This window comes from Papio anubis, chromosome 2, assembly GCF_008728515.1.
Source record: "Papio anubis isolate 15944 chromosome 2, Panubis1.0, whole genome shotgun sequence".
In the NCBI taxonomy this organism is placed as follows: Eukaryota; Metazoa; Chordata; class Mammalia; order Primates; family Cercopithecidae; genus Papio; species Papio anubis.
In genome coordinates, this window is record NC_044977.1 from 162,513,074 (window position 1) to 162,529,013 (window position 15,940).

Below are 15,940 nucleotides of genomic sequence, written 5' to 3' on the forward strand. Positions count from 1 at the left end.
ATTCAGTGGTTTATAATATATTCAGAGTTGTACAACCATCACCACAATCTAAGTTTAGACCACTTTCATCACCCCCTACACCAATACCCTGTACCTATTAGCAGTCACTCCCCTCTTCCCCCACCCACCCCTAGGCAACCAGAAGTCTACTTTTTGTCTCTATGCACTTGCCTAATCTGGATATTTCATATAAATAGATTCATATAATATGTGGTCTTTTGCAACTGGCGTCTTTCACTTTAGCATATGTTCAAGGTTCATACGTGTAGCATATATCTTTACTCCTTTTTATTGCCAAATAATATTCCATTATACAGATATACCATAGTTTATCCATCATTTGATGAACATTTAAATTGTTTCTACTTTTTTGGACATTACAAATAAAGCTGCCATCAACATTAATGTACATAGGTCTTTATATGGACATATGTTTTCACTTCTCTTAAATATAGGGGTGGAATTGCTGGGTCATATGTTAACTATGTTTAACATTTTGAGAAAGTGTCCATGGATCACTTTTATAAAAAGAAAAAAAGTTATAAGAATGAAAGCAGAGGCCTCTTGCCCTCACTAGACTAGTTCTCAGTCCTTCAGTCTAATTTGCCAAGCCCAATTTGCCACTTCACCCCAAAAGGATGTTTAAAGAGGCCACTGATTTAAAAGCAGCGTGTCAACATGCATGCCCAGCTTATTCAAGCTGGAAGGGGTCAGGATGGACCTCTAGTCCAGTGGCTGCTGGGCCTGGCTGAATTTTTTTACATGTGGATCCCTAATCCCACCCACCAGACCTTCTGACTTTGAGTCTCCAGGGAGGCAGAGTCACTTGGGAATGCATATTTATTTATTTATTTATTTTTGGAGATGGAGTCGCGCTCTGTCGCCCAGGCTGGAATGCAGTGGCGCAATCTCGGCTCACTGCAAGCTCCGCCTCCCAGGTTCACACCATTCTCCTGCCTCGGCCTCCCGAGTAGCTGGGACTACAAGCGCCCGCCACCACGGTGGGCCAATTTTTTGTATTTTTAGTAGAGACGGGGTTTCACCATGTTAGCCAGGATGGTCTCGATCTCCTGACCTCGTGATCCGCCTGCCTCGGCCTCCCAAAGTGTTTTTTGTTATTTTTTTGAGACAGAATCTCGCTCTGTCACCCAGGCTGGAGTGTAATGGCATGATCTTAGCTCACTGCAGCCTCAACCTCCCAGGCTCAAGTGAGCCTCCCACTACAGCCCCTCTGAGTAGCTGGGAATACAGGCACACACCACCATGCCCAGCTAATTTTTTTTTTTAATGTAGAGACACAAGGCCTCACTATGTTGCCCAGGCTGGTCTTGAACTCCTGGGCTTAAACAATCCTCCCACTTCAGCCTCCCAAAGAGCTGGGATTACAGGCATTAGCTAGCCAGCCAGAATGTGAATTTTTAATAAGTCCTCAGGTGATTCTGAGGACTACCAAGGTTTGGGAACCACCGCGCTAGTCCTTCCTGCCTAAAACATCACTCCTAATTAGTGGTGATGGAACATCCGCGTCACACCAGCATCTGGGAGTTGACAGTCCTAGGCCCCAGCCACTTCCTCTGCTGAAGCGTTCCACATACACTCTCCAATTAGACCTAGTTTTTCCCTTACAACCAACAAAAACAGTCTACTTCCTTTCTCGTAAGTCAGCCCTTCAAAGATATGAGGAAGCCAGCTACCTGACTGCCCTTGTTTTTTCCTCCTCCAAGATAAACATGTCCAGTTGTTTCCCACCATTTCCAGGTGTCTCCCCCGTCGCTGTCACTCTCACCTGTACCCTAGAGTCTATGTTTCTCATCAAGTATGGTGGTCATGGTGGAACCTAAGACTCCAAGTCAGCCAGCAGTAGACTGAAGAAAAAAGGGAGAAGTCCTTCATGCATGTGTTTTCATAAATTTGGTCAAAGATCTCTTTTCCAAGCAGTGCTAACCTCATCCAATTATTTATTCAATCAATGTTTGTTAAAAAAAAAAAAAAAAAACCGCAACACAAAAGGAACTAATTTGGATCCAGAAACCATGAATATAAGGAATGGCTGGTCCCTGACTCAAGGACTTTGCATAGCAATTTGGTAACTTCAGTAATTCCTAGGTAAGGTGAAATGTGGTTGTTTAAAAAGGAAGGGAGAGCAAAGCCAGCTGATAGTCTTATGGATGGCCCCACAAAGCTGGTGGCATCACGGTTGGGCTGGAAAGGGCAAGCAACTGCCTCAAAAGTGAAGATCGGAGGTGGAGCAGGGTCTCAGCAGAGAGGGAGCCCAAAGAAACATGGGCTGTGATCTGGAAATGTTCACTGGGTCACAGCCCAGAGCACTGGGAGGGAAGCAGTAGAGACATCCTTGGCCTGTATTAACTCTTTTTCTTTGGAATTATTGTCAAATCAGGTATTCGCCATTCTATATTATTGACTTTTTTGAGCTTAAATGCAATTTGTTGATACTTAAATGTATTCCTATTACATTTATTGGACTGGTTTTTAGTCCAATATTCATATACTAAGAGGTAAGAGATTGGAGGGGTTTAAGAAGTCTGGAAAACCTACTCAAAAAAGGAAATGGATTAGATCAGTAATTTTCAAGGTTGTTTTGTTTCTTTTTTTTATTAATAGGATGCTTCCTTTAAGCATCAACTATAATCTGATTTAGAAACAACATGTAAAAACAGATACATTCAGAACAAGCAGCTCTGGTTGACACTGGCATGGGTGGGTGCTCCAGAGTCTTCCCCACTCTCAGACATGACCTGGCTTTCTTCCCCTTTGCCCAGCTAGAATGCTTTTGTGGAGCCCAAGAGCATCCATGTTCTTTAGATCCCGAGGGCCACCCAAGATATTCTGTGGCCTCCCAGAATCAGGTCTCTTCAGGTCCACCACCTTCTAGATCCCTACACAAGCCCCTGAAAAAGATGTGAAACAGGACAAGGCACAGGATGGCATCAGAAAGCCCATGAAGAAAGACCTCCTCCCAATGAAAGCACATCGTTGCCAAGTATGGCTTCTCAACCAGTTATACACCACCCATAGGCCCTTCCTTTTTATTTAGCTGTATTAAAAGCCTTGGCCAGGCAAATTTCAGAGAACATATTTCAAGGAGTGGTGATGAGTGAACACATAACTACAAGAACACCCTCCAACCTTTTATGCTCACTGATTTAATATACTTCAGTTGTCTCTGGAGAACCATTTGCCCTCTCTTCATCTGTGGCTCTCATGCATCTGAAAAGCTCTTTTAGGGGGCCACATGGAAAGCATAAGAAATGGGGGCAGCCCCTAGGAGCAAAGAGCAGCTCCTGGATAACTGCTGCAAGAAAACAAGGACCTCAGACCTGCAACCACAAGGCCAACAACCTAAATGAACTTGGAAGTGGATTCTTCCCCACCAAAGCCTCTAATAAGGAACACAGCTCTACTGACATCCAATTTCAGCCTTTTGAGACCCTAAGCAGCAGAGGACCCAGTTCAGCCCACCTGGATTTCTGGCCCAGAAACTGTAAGATAATAAGTAGGGCGTGTGTGTGTGTGTGTGTGTGTGTGTGTGTGTGTGTGTGTGTGTTTAAAGCTCTGATAGAATTATCTCCAACCCTTTTATCTCAAACACATTGGGAAAACCTAAAGATATAGCCCTTGTTATCACATTGAGCCCTTAACTTGCCACAGGATGCATAAACATTATTTCTGGGCATGTTGTGAGGGTGTTTCTGGAAAAGATTAGCATTTGAATGGGCCAACTGAGTAGACCAGATGGCCCTCCCCAATGTGGGTGAACATCATCCAGTCATTGAGGACCTGAACAGAACAAAAGGGTGGAGGAAGGCTGAATTAACACTGCCTGACTGCTTGAACAGGAATGTCCATCTTCTGCCCTTGTTGCTCCTGGTTCTCAGGGCTTGGGACCTGGACTGGAATCCGCACCATCAGCTGCCAGCTCTCAGGCCTCTGAACTATACCACTGGCTTTCCTCCGTCTCCAGCTTGCAGACAGCAGACTGTGGGACTCCTCAGTCTCCATAATCACATGAGCCAAAACCTTATAATAAATCTCTTTGTGTCTTTGTGTGTGTGTGCATAATCTCCTACTGGTTCTTTTTTTTACTGGAGAACCCTAATACACTTATCTCTTGTCGTTCTGTGGCGTACTTTGAATATTTTAAACCGCATTTGTCACAGGATTTTGAAAATGTGATCATTTGTTTCATCCTTTCTTCCTCTGCAGCAAGAATCGAAATTCACTTTGCCCCATGATCTTCACCAGAATGGCATACTTGCCTCTCCCCTCGTCAGATTTAAAAGGTTTCTGTGATTTAAGGTCTTCCAGCACCCCTCAGGAAGCTTGACAATGAAGAGGAATTATTGATGAATGTGGAAAGGCCAGGGGGTGGGCATTCATTTTTAATGACTACACTCCTTCCCTTGACTAAATGGAATCAATCCTGCCTGCCTGAATTTCATCCATTCATCATGCTGTCACAGTGGCTGACACACAGTAGGAACTCAATATTTATTTGTTGGATAAATTTTTAAAAAGGTATATCTTACTTGTATCACTAAATGTTGTATATGAAGTGAAATATGGATGTCTGAGAAAATAGGACAATTGAGTTAATGGAAGAAAAAAGTGCAGATAAAGATTAAAGGTCAAACACTTCCGTTTGTCATCTCATTATCCAGACCGTCAACAAGTCCAGTCTTGAAAATACCTCTAGGAGCATCCTGCCTTGCTAGTCCCCCTCAGTGGCACATTCTGTTGGCTGCCAAAGCCAACAGCCCCTCGATGGCTCAGGCCGCCTTCCTCACTGACACCCCCCAGGCCTGGACAACCATGACTCTTGACAAGTGGCATGGGTCTGTGACTCAACCCTGGCCAATGAGACCTGAGGAAATCTGTTGGGGGTTTCTGGGAAAGGTTTTACTTGCTAATAAAAAGGGACATGTGGCAGGAAAAAACTGCTCCTGTTCTTCACCATTGTCATCACATTTGCATGAGACACCTAGAATGCCACAGTCACCTTGTGAGGATCATGAGGAGAGGCCCGCAGACAGGCTGAGGATGAGTACAGAAAGATGGCAGCACCTGGGTCCCTGGTGGCATCTGTAAGCCACTGAAAAAGCTGACTCTGCAACCTCCCCATCTTGCTCTAGACTTCCTGCTCAGTGAGATGAGATGAACACCCCTACGGCTTAAGCCACTTTTAGTCGGATTTCCTGCTATGAACAGTGGAAAGCAACCCAACTGATACCCACGACCACCACCCTTATTCTATTTCCCTGGGCTTCTGTTGCTCTATCCCCCTTTCTGGCCCTTTCTCCAGGGCCAGTTGTCCCAATGTACAGCTCTCTGATGAAAATCCCACTATGGCTCCTTTCAACCCATTGCAAGAAGTCCAGGCCCTTGCCTGAACCACAAAGTCTTCCCCAGACTCTTCACATGCAAACATACTGTCAAGGACTCCCTACAGGGTGACCCTGGAGAGACGTCCATGCATGTTATATCCATTTCCTAGGGTGGCTATAATAAATGACTACAAAATTGATGGATTACAACAATAGAAATTTCTCACAGTTCTGGAAGTCAGAAGTTCAAAATCAGGATCACTGGGTCAAAAATCAAGGTTATAACAGGCCCCTGCTCCTTTTGGAGGCCAGGGGGAGAATCCGCTCGTTTTTTTCCGGCGCTAGTGGCTGCTGGCATTCCTTGTCTTGTGGCCTCATTACTCCAATCTTCAAAGCATTTTCAACTCTTTACTCTGCCTTCACCTCTATGTGTATAAAATCTCCCTCTGCCTCTCTGTTATACAGATGCACACCCAGCTCTGCGTGCACACCCACCTCTGTGTGTATACCACCTCCTCTCTGGAAGGAGCTTTCTCTGTGAAAGGGGAACTAGGGAAGTGAGGGTCAGAGGAGAGAGGAGGATTCAGTCTTTACTATATACACATTTGCACTGTCAGCATTTTGTTTAAAATTATTATAAAACCTCCAGTAACTTTTATCTCAATTTGCAATGTAATATTCCTGAATGGAATTTTTTTTACACATGCTCTTAGGCCAGGTTCCCTAGAAGCAGACGCTAAGACAAGTATTCATGTGCAAGTAACTTATTAAGGATGTGCTGCCAGTGAGGGAGTGGGGGAAGTCGGACAACACAGTAGCAGCAGCCCAGGAAGGACGCAGTTTTAAGGACATCCCGTGACCAGTGGCTTAGTCTGATCCTGTGGGGAGCTCTGAGGGGTGAGTTATGCTCAGAGTTGTCCCCATCTGAGGCCAGGGAGCAGAGCTTTCGTACACCCACACTCCTCTGTCATTGACGAGGACCGCCTCAGGGGCACTTGTGGCTCTTGTTGCTTAAAGCAGGGCGGGCTCCTGGAGCTCAGGGGCAGGGCTCTGCTAAGAGGCACAAGTGCTGCCTGCTTGAGGTGAAAGCACGGTAAAAAGGGAGCTGAGGCGTGTAGATCACCAACATTATCCATTATCAGAGGCATCTAGGAGATCACCCACATTATCCATTATTGAAGGCATCTGGGAGCTCACCCACATTATCCATTATGTGTTCTAATCATAAAAAAAATTAATAGATGTGCCTTCTCTTCCAGCTGGCCTCTGCTCCTGTCACTTCCCACAGCAGGAAGCCCCCACACTCAATCCCTTAGCCCATTCAAGTCCTGACTTGACTGCCAATACCCAGCTGCAGCCCACTGTGTCCAGGAGGCCTTGCTCAGTCTCTGCTCTCTCCCAGGGCACTTCTGGTCAGCAGGGCACAATTAGCCTTGAATGCCTTCCCACTTCCTTTGTAGGCTCTTCTTCCCGAGGTTCCTTGATGTGTGGGGCGTCAGCAAACGCCCCTTTGCATCCTTGTTCCTGGGCATCAAAAAGCAGTCATTCTCTTTGAGCCTATGGAGTTTCCCAGTTCCCGGAGAGTTCTGTTATGGAACCTCTAATCTCCACCATCTCCAGTGGTTTTCATTCGTATGTACTCTTTCATGGATTAGTCTAGCCCATCTGCCCCATGGGGGAGCAGGAGGGCTGGTTTTGGTCCAATAGCCCATCATCTCTGTGTCCTGCCACTGCCACAATCCACATACATTTCAGAACGCCCAAGCAAGTGGCTGCTGCCAAGGAGGAGGCAGAGGGAAAATAATGGCTAAAAGAGATAAAAGAGGGACAGACAGCCATCCCAGGCTCCAGTATCCGAGGACAGGGTCAAAGCTTCAGATCAGAAGTCAGGACTCAATAATCAGATCATGACCTTTTGGGGTCACTATTTCTAAATGTAATCTCTTCCCCATCGTTATGGGAAGGGAAATGACTTACCTGGGCAACACAAACTGTACAAACTAAGCTTTTCTCTGTGAAGTTCCTAATAGCAGAAGAGTACTAGAGGCCCTCTCCAGAGACAAGAAGAAAGAATTTCAGAGGCTCAGGGGAAAGTGTGATATGGCCCCATGGCAAGAAATGCTCAGAGGCCCGCTGGCTCCAGGTGGACATGTCACCCTAAAATAAAAGTTGGAGGCAACTAAGGAAAACCACTGTGGCTGTGGAGATGGATGAGTGTGAATTTACAAGGACAGAAGGGGGTACCTGAGCCTCCAGGGATGGTGTCAAAAATGAGACAACCCCAAAAGAGGAATGTTGTGCCTGGAATGAGCTGAGGTGTGCAGGTGGTGTGAGGTATACACACATGCACCTCAGCCTAGAATGAGATGAGATATGCGAATTACATATGTGCGTGTGTGCACACGTATACACACACGCCATTTAAAGTCATGCTGAAAGCAAGAAGTTGCACAAGAAGAGTATGTTCAAGACAATAAAAATGGGATTATTCAACTCCTATTTTACTTTCTTTTCTACAAGGAGACAAATATGGCTAAAGTCTAAGAGACCCTGTGAAGTTTTCTCCCCATTAATGGCATCACAGCATTTATATCTGTGTTCATCAGGATTCTCCTGAGAAAGAGAATCAGTAGGCTATCTTGTATCTAGAAAGACTCATTTTGAGGAACTGGCTTACGTGAGTGTGGAGGATGTAAAATCCAAAGTCTGCAGGGTAGCCCAGCAGGCTGGAAATTCCAGTAGTAGTCCATGTTGCAGTTTTCAGTCTGGAGGCTGAATTCCTTCTGGGATCTCAATCTTTTTTCTTCCGGCCTTCAGCTGATTGGATGAGGTCCACTCACATTATGAAGGGTAATGTGCTTTACTCTTCTACTGAGTCGAATGGTAATCACATCTCAAAATACTTTTATAGCAACATCTAGATTGGTGTTTGATCAAGTAACTGAGTACCATAGCCCAGCAAAGTTGACATAAAATTAACCATCACAGGATAATTCTGCAACTTAGTTTTCTTGTTTAACATTTCCTGCAATTCCTTCCATGTCAGCTTATACAGAATGACCTAATCTATAATAAGAATATATTATCTTTTGTTTAACCATTCCCCTACTGATGGACATGAATATTGTTACCTTTTTTGATATTACAAATAATGCTGAGATAATAGCCTTGTCTGTGCCTTCTTGTGAACACATGCATTTGTTTCTTTAGAAGAGATGGACGTGAAGTATGAAACTGCTGAGTCATGGATGGGAGTGGGCATTTCAAATTGTTAGCAGATGTTAGCAGTTTGCCCTCTGAAGCAAACTTGAAAATTTTAAATGAGCTCAAGCTGAGATGAATCACTTTTTTTTTTTAAGGAGAAGGCAGTCATCCATACATACTATTCTGTAAACAGGTGTGTAACTGTCAAGGTGAGTGGCACACAAGAATTTGATAAAAGTCCAAGTACTGAAAGAGCTGCTAAAATAGAGCTGAGGCTATTCTGACCTCCATAGCACTCACCTGTGCTATGATTCGCTTTGCGGTGGGAAAGGATGGAGATGCAGCCTGGGAGGGGTTTGGGTGTTGATTCCTGGGCCTTTCATGGGAGTGATTATTTGCAGGAAAATCATCCCTATCACAGGAAAAAGGCAGAGAACTGCTGTCTTTGGCACTAAAGACTATGATCTCAGAACCAAAATAATTATCTTGGAGAAACTGTGGCAATAAAAGAAAAAAACCAGATGGTTTAAAAAGAACAAATATTGGCTCCCTTGTGAATTCTAGAAACCATGGAAATTGATGTTACTCCCTGGCAAATCCTAGAGTGGATTCTTAAAGAGATGGTTGGGAGCCTTTGAAAACAAAAGCTGGAGCCCCAGAAACCTGCAGAACTTCATGAAGAACAAGTGAGACCTAAGGTGTTGTTACACAGGATTATGAGACAGGGTTACAGGCCAGAGTAGGTTTTACTTACAGAAAAGCATCTCATCAAGCCTTTCATGTAAATACAAGAGAGGAATGGAAGGTGGAACAACAGGGCCACCTGAATCTACTGCAGAATGGTTTGGGTTAGTGTCAGGCACTGGTGGAGAGATTCTTATAGCGTGCCAAGGACTGTGTCCTTGATCCAATCTGTTTGCCATTGAGACCAGCCAGGAGCCACCATACATATGAAGCCTTCAGGGAAGCCAAGGCTGGAAGATCCCCAGAATGAAGGATGATATAACCATGATCAGAAATGTCTTGACAGGCTGGGGAAATGGGCAGAAGCGAATAGTATGAGATAAAATGGGAGTTAACAAAAGATTAAATACACAGGCAGAGAGTGGAGAAGAGCTGACTCCAGAGCCTCATGACAAAGTCTGTGGGGTTGTAGAGGCTGTAATGACGCCCTAAGCCATTCTCCCCGCAGCTGTACTCGCGGAAGTCCAGTCCACCCTGAGAGAAGTCAAGTCCTCACAGGCAGCAGCTGCTTTCTAGGATGCTCATGCCCTTCTGACCTCACCAACTGAGCATGTCAGGGGTAAGCTGTATGTGTTTATATAAGTTAGACCCATTATCCTAATTACATGTCTTAAATGATTTAAAAGCATATAAACTATAAGTGCAAAAACAAGTTGTTTCTCAAAAAACTAAGTTGAATTCCTTAAAGAGACTCAACCAAGAACAATCACTAAAAAGTAACAACTGTGGCTGAATTAGATGTGTGTTGGGCGAGGGGACTAGAAAGACTAGAAAGAAATCATGAAAACATAGAAGGATTCTGCAGTCAGATTCCATTGATACTTTAAAGAAACTGATACTGGACATTGTAGTTAGCACACTTTGGGTGTGGTTTATATGAGAAAGATGAGGCAGAACTCTACTTCAGCAGACACTCAACTCAAAAAGACTGGCAAATGGACATGTGTTTACATACTTTACATTCAAACAAAATGGGTAAGATAGGAATCTGATTTTCTTTGGGTCTCTTGGACTTTTTCAATTAACCCACCCGCCACCATACCAGTTGCATCAGCTATAAGTGCTTTTTCTACTGTCTTATGTTCCATTCTGGCACCAAATTTCACGATAAGCACTGATGTTCTAGAACATATTCCAGGGAGAGGGATAAACATGGAAAAGGCTCTATGCTCAGGTAGCACCTGGTGGTGTCTATAAGCTCTGATGGGCTGTCAGGCTCAAAGATACACAGATTCAGAGGGAAGAAGAGGGTCTCTGTGTCTGTATCTTGCTCTTTACCTATTCATCTTATGTAGTTTTTTCCTTTCCTTTCCAAGAATTACCCTTTCTGCTCACACACTAGACTGTAAACTCAAAGAAAGTCAACAAAATACCTGTTATCAATGCCCTATGGATAGACATTTATCTTACAACTGCCTTTAATTTTAGGCTGTAGGTTTCCAACTGAGCAAAATGCAATTATTTGCATTTGACTCTACAGGGTACCCTAGCCCAACCGCCTCTGTGCTTTTAGCATACCACAAAGGCAATGGGGGAAGGATCTGTCTCATGATGATACCAGGTGACGGACCGAGAAAGCAGTATGTCGTGAGGGCTTACTATGTGCCACGTTCTACATTCACAACTTTTTAATATGTTTTCTCTTTTAATTCTCATCAACTTTGAGAGGTCGTCACCAGTATCCCCATTTATACAACTGAAAATAGAAAAAACAAAGCAGGGGTGGTTTGCTTTTCACATAGTCCATCACTCAGCTGGGAATCAGAGAGGCAGGATGCACACTCAGGCCAGACTCTGGAATCGCTGCTCTCTTGCCAATATGTTGCACCGTCCGCACACTACATTTTCGTGTGTGCGTGTGCGTGTGTGCATGTGTACATGCGCGTGAAGAGAGAGGGAAGCCAGCGAGACAAGGTGGAATCGGAATAGCACATCTACGCAGAGCTGAGGAATCAGCACAGGAGGAGTAACGAAGCAGGAAAGGCACAGGCCAGGCCCCACTGTGAGACATGAGAAAGAACTGGTCAGGGACATTTTGTGGTCAGAGCCCTAGAGATTATAGGCCTGCCTGGGAAGACTGTGGTTACCAGAAAAGCAGTTAACCAGAAGCCAAAAGGGACCTGCTGAGGCCTTAAAAAGGAAAAATATTTCCTAGAGGCCAAAAGGGTGGGGAAAAGAAGTAATTGGTAGAGGGTAGAAGACATGAGAGTTTGAAAAATACCCTCAGCCTTAGAGAGGGGCAGGCAGGAGAGGGGCTGTCTGCAGGCCCAAGTCAGGGTCTAATGGAGCCTCTTCAAAGAGCTGAGCTGTGGGTGAACCTGTCCTGGACTGGACATTGCTGGGCTGTGCTGGTTACAGAGCTGTCTATACTTAGTTCCCCTAAGACAGGGATTCTCAAGGTAGGGTTCCCACACCAGCAGCATCAGCTCATCTGAAAATGTCTTAGAAAATGCAAATTCTTGGGCCCCATCTCAGAGCCACCGTTATAGACTAAATATTTTATATCCTCCCACAGTGTGTATGTTGAGGCTTCAAACCCTAGTTTGGCTGTGTTTGGAGATGGGGCCTCTACAGAAGTAATTAAGGTTAAATGAAGTCATAAGTATGGGGCCCTGATCCAACAGAATTAGTGTCCTTATAAGAAGAGACACCAGAGTGGCCCCCTCCCACCTGTGCATGCTCAGAGGCAAAGCCATGTGAGGATACAGTGAGAAGCCAGCCATCTACAAGCCAGGAAGAGAGCCCTCACCAGAAACCAAACCCCAACAGAACCTTGATCTTGGACTTTTCAGCCTCCAGAACTGAGAGGAAAGAAATTTCTGTTGTTTAATCTGTCTAGTCTGGTATTTTGTTACGCAGCCCAAGCAGACTAAGACACCCATTGAATAGGAAGTAGGGGTAGAGCCTGGATAGCTGTGTTTTTAAAAGCTCTCCAGGTGATTCTGATATGAGCTCAATTTTGAGAAACACTAGTCTACCTTGGGCTGAACCAAAAAGCCTTCAACCCAATCAGCAAGCATTTACTGGAGTGCCTTGGAGAACAAAGATAAATATTCCCAGATCAAGAAACTCACAGGGGAGGGAGGAAAGTGGACAAATAAATAACACTGATAGAGTACAACAGGAGCTGTGATAGAGCCATGCCCAGAGAGTTATGAGAGCGCAGAGGAGTGCTCTTTCACCCTGCAGGAGGTGACCTCAGAGCTGACTCCTGAAGCTTGTTTCCACCAGCTGCAAAGAGGAAGAGAAACCCATAAACCAAGGAGTACAGTCTTCCCACAAGATCTCTCCTCTATCTGCTTTCAGGAGATGTCAATTTCAGAGGTTGTGTTAGCCTGACCACGTGGAGCAGAAACTTGAGACAGCACTGGGCAGTGAGCCTGAAGATACTGAGGATGCCCAAGTCACCTCCTTTGACACAGTTCTGTCCCCCAGGCGTTGGCATTCCAGGCCTCTGATGGGAGCAGCAGCCTTGATGATCTCAGAAATGCCTTCAGGTCTTTCTTTCATTGTCTTGGTGAATAGCATATGGCATCTTTCCACCAGCACCAATCTCCCTATCAAACAGTAGCTTGGCCAACCTTGGTTTTCTCTTCTGAATACACTTTTTCATTTTTGACAACAAAGCCAGGCTGAGAATTTCCCAAATCTTTAAGTTCTGCTTCCCTTCTGATTACAAACTCCATTTTCAGTTTGTTTCTCTCTTCCTGCATTTTACTATCAGCAGCCAAGAACAGCTACACTGCACCCTGAATATTTTGCTTAGAGATTTCTTCCACCAAATATCCTAGTCCATCCCTCATTGGTTCTGCCTTCCACAAAGCGCTAGGACACGAACACAATTTAGCCAAGTTCCTCGCCACTTTATAACAAGGATGGCCTTTCCTCCAGTTTCCAATACCTTGTTCCTCATTTCCATCTAAGACCTCATCAGAATGGCCTTTACTGTCCATATTTCTACCAACATTCTGATCATGACACTTAGATAATTTCTGAGAAGTCTGAGGCCCTCTCTACAGCTCTCCTCTTCTTCTGAGCCCTCAACAGAGTCACCCTAACACTCCATTCACAGCAATCTAGGCTCTTTCTAGCCTGCATGTCCAAACTCTTCTAGCATCTACCCATTACCCAGTTCCAAAGTCATTTCTACACTTTCAAGTATTTGTTGTAGCAACAGCCCCACTTCTTGGTACCAATTTCTGTCTCAGTCCATTCCTACTCCTATGACAATATACCACAGGCTGGGTAATTTATAAACAACAGAAACTTGTTTCTCACATTTCTGGAGGCTGGCAGTCCAAGATCAGGCATCTTGACACTGACCAGCGGGTTCAATGTCTGGCAAAGGCCCATTCCTCACAGATAGTGCCCTGTAGGTGTCCTTGCATGATCAAAGGTGGAAGGCCAAAAGGGGAGGCAGTGGTCTGCAGCCTCTCTTCTAAGGGCATTCATCCCATCCATGAGGGCGGAGCCTTCCCAGCCTTATCACTTCCAGGGTCCCCCCCTTTCAAATCCATCACCTTGTGGGGTACAGTTCCAACATGGGAGTGGCATCTGTACCCACCCTGGTTCTTCAAATGGAGTGAGCCTCAGAATCTCCTGCAGGGCTCGCTAAAATGCAGACTGCCAGGCCCCACCCCCAGAGGGTTCAGCAGATCTGGAGTGGGGCTCAAGAATCTGCATTTCTAACAACTTCCCATATGATGCTGATGCTACTGGTCCTGCAGTCACACTAATTTTTAAGAACCATTTTATAGATGATTTTGGATCACTGCCATCAAGTCATCTTTTTTTGAGGAACCACAGAGCCCTCCCTTAACAGCCATTTTAATATACAGACAGCAGGAATTTTACACACATCCCCATGGTCTGCCAATCACTCGGCTCAGGCACATGTTTTGGGTGCAGCCATGCATCGCTACTGTTAACAGCCAAATGTTACAGAGCAAACTGAATGCCGGCTGCTCAGTCCTTCAGATCCTCAACTCTTGGCATTTCATATTTCACCACCACCTGGAGCCTTCACTCCACCACACGTGATGGGCCATGTGACCTGCCCAGCTACAGTTGAGGAAGGACAGGGTCCTGAGAGGTGACAGGACCTGCCCACACTCGCTTGGCATCTTGGACTGAGCCTTACTTCCTCTGCATCCCATTTCTAGTTAGGAGCATGGACCCTGGAGAGACCATGGGCCCCAGGGTTACACAGGAGTGACTGGTGGAGCTGATCTCACACCAGGTCGTCACCTGGTTCCTTACTTCCCTCAGGACTTCTGGCCCCTTCGCTAACCAGCCCCGGATGCTGTGACTTTCCAACTCCTGCTTCTGATGACTCTAGTTCCTTTAGGTACTCCATTACTATCACACTTGCAAGCAGTTATTTCTCATCCCTGTTCAGACGCAGGCATGCCCCCCAACAGCCTTGCTCCTCACTTCACGCATGCTGGGAACTGCTGCAGCTTCAAAGCTGAGTCATAGTGTCCCAGAAGACATCCAACTCATGCCCCATCCCATCTCCACTTCAATAACCAGGCAAGGGACTGCCTCGAGCCTGCAGTTCTGGCAGGCACAAGGGTGTGGCAAGCACTGGCTGTCTAGTGGGTCTCAGCGCCCCACACTCCTCACAGAGAGTTATATCCACCCCTGTCTTCCCTCGGCCTGGAGAGCCCTGTTTGGCAGAGGCTCTCCCAGCAATGCCAATCCTGTGTTCTTCCATGGTGTTCAGAAATCAGTTCTCTATGCCCATGGCTGGGCACGGTGGCTCACGGTGTAATCCCAGCACTTCTAAAGGCCAAGGCAGGCAGATCACTTGAGGTCAAGAGTTTGAGACCAGCTTGGCCAACATGGTGAGACCCTATCTTTACTAAAAATACAAAAATTAGCTGGGCGTGGTGGCGGGTGCCTGTAGTCCCAGCTACTCTGGAGGCTGAGGCAGGAGAATCGCTTGAACCCAGGAGGCGGAGGTTACAGTGAGCCAAGATCGTGCCACTGCACTCCAGCCTGAGCGACAGAGCAAGAAGCTATCTCAAAAACAAAAAAACAAAAAAACAAACAAAAAAACCAAGAATTCAGCTCTCTATGTCCAAATAGCTTCCCCCTTTATATCCCAGATGCTGTGTATGCAAGAGAGTGTGCTAAAAAGTCACGCTTCCATAGTTACAGAAATGCTCTTCAGGTACACACTAGTGAATCTTAGGAGTAAATTCGCTCCTCCAAAGTCCCAGCAGAACATGGTTTGAGGAATTCCCCTGCCCACAGCAGTCTGGTGGCCTCATGAGTCAACATTTCTCAAATACATTCTTCAGTATTTAATGTGTAATCTTGGACCAGGGACCTAACCTCTCTGTGCCTCAGTTTCCTCATCTATATAACAGGGGCAATAACAGTATTTACTTAAAAGGCTTATTGTGAAGATTAAGTGAGCTTATGTGCATAACTCTAAGGATAGCTGGCAGAGGGAGCCACAAGGTCTGGCTCTGACAACGATGCTGCTCTGATTATTACGGAGGCCACAAACTATGTGGCCTCATTTATATCACTTAGAGTTGTCAGTTATATGCAAATTAATGAAAGACAAGTCTCCTTCCACCAAATGGCCAGGCACACGCAATGTGCTTTTCCTGCAGAAAGGGAAGAGCGGGGCCCACCCC

General features: G+C 45.5%; 2 protein-coding genes across 10 annotated transcripts in view; one reads left to right on the forward strand and one right to left on the reverse strand.

The window, feature by feature from the left end:
* OXNAD1 (oxidoreductase NAD binding domain containing 1) overlaps positions 1 to 12,045 on the forward strand; it is a 91,703-nt gene extending 79,658 nt beyond the window's left edge. The window contains exon 11 of the transcript XR_004182297.1: positions 4,225 to 12,045. The gene's annotated coding sequence lies outside the window, so the exon portion shown is untranslated. The remainder of the gene's footprint in view (positions 1 to 4,224) is intronic.
* Positions 1 to 15,940, reverse strand: part of RFTN1 (raftlin, lipid raft linker 1) — a 202,591-nt gene that overhangs the window by 25,593 nt on the left and 161,058 nt on the right. The window lies entirely within an intron of this gene.